Source organism: Diachasma alloeum, unplaced genomic scaffold (assembly GCF_001412515.2).
Source record: "Diachasma alloeum isolate Michigan unplaced genomic scaffold, Dall2.0 Dall_scaffold_00340, whole genome shotgun sequence".
In the NCBI taxonomy this organism is placed as follows: Eukaryota; Metazoa; Arthropoda; class Insecta; order Hymenoptera; family Braconidae; genus Diachasma; species Diachasma alloeum.
This window is the reverse complement of record NW_021680479.1, coordinates 56448-57984: the sequence shown is the minus strand read 5'-3', so window position 1 is coordinate 57984 and position 1537 is coordinate 56448.

The following is a 1537-nucleotide window of genomic DNA, read 5'->3' as shown; positions in this document are numbered from 1 at the left end:
GGGGGCTGCAGGAACTACTGTTTTTCTCCTCTTTTCAGAGTTGTTGGGTGAAGCTTGTTGTGGTTATTTTGATCCAAGGCGAGAGACGTTCTGGAGAATTTGATTTTTTATGGAAAAGGGGATTGACGGTTTCTCCTGAGTCCAGGGGTTCACGAAATATTCGCAGATTAGGGGAATAACATTGTGGGTTTTTTTTTATTGCAAATTGCCAGATGGTTTTCATAAATTTTTTGAAGGGGAAGAGGTCTCCCGCAGAAAAATATCATATTTGAAAAAAAAAATTTTTAAAGTAAGAACTCATAAAAAACTTGATGCACAAAAAAATAAAAAAAATTAACTTTGGTTTTTGATTACTGTAATTTTCGTCGAGAGAGATATTTTTTTTGTTGAAATTCATAAAAAATTACTGTCTGAACCCAAACGTTACTGTTTTTTTTTAATTTATAAAAGATTTAGTTGATATTTTCCTCTCAGTTCAGAAGTGGAATATTCTCAGATTAGCAAAAGCACATTTTGAGTTTTCTAAGTTGTTACTATGAATTGGTAGATCATTTTCGTGAATATCTTTAGGAGGAAGGGGTTCTTTCCACAAAAAAAATCACATTTTTGCTCAAAATTACTCATAAAAATAATCCTCTCTCCCTTTCCCCTAAACCAAATAAAAAAATTATTCATTAAACGTAATTTCTATTCAATTGAACAAACAATACACTTAGGACCAACTTGATAGTAATTCCAAAAAATTGAGGCATTATAAAACCGAGAGAGACAAAAAACCCTCAAAATGGCTTTTTGTTCTTTAATATCTTACAATATTTCGTGAATATCTCCTAAACTATTAGCTTTATCAAAAAATCTCACGGGATCTTTTTCACAGTTCACGAAGTTATCTACAAAAAAGATTCTGTGACATTTTCCACTAAAACCCTTCCTTCCCAAGATATTCACAAAATACTCAAACCCAAAAATTGAACGAAACAAAAAATTCACGATCAAACCCCAACAGCCTTTTTCCCCAGAAAAATCTGACATTAAAAATAATTTCTATTGAACGAAATAAACGAAACAATAAAGACAGTAACAATTAAATAGTATTCCCCAAAAAAATTGAGGCATTACAAGAACGAGAGAGAAAAAACCCTGAAAATGGCTTTTTGTTCTTTAATATCTTACAATATTTCGTGAATATCTCCGAAACTATTAGCTTTATCAAAAAATCTCACAAGATCTTTTTCACAGTTCACGAAGTTATCTACAAAAAAGATTTTGTGACATTTTCCGCTAAACCCCTTCCTTCCCATGATATTCACAAAATACTCAAACCCATAAATTGAACGAAACAAAAAATTCACGCTCAAACCCCAACAGCCTTTTTCCCCAAAAAAATCTGACATTAAAAATAATTTCTATTGAATTAAACAAACGAAACAATTAAGACTGTAACGATTTAATAGTATTCCCAAAAAATTAAGGCATTATAAAAACGCGCGCGCAAGAGAGAGAGAGAGAGAGAGAGAGAGAGAGAGAGAGAGAGAGA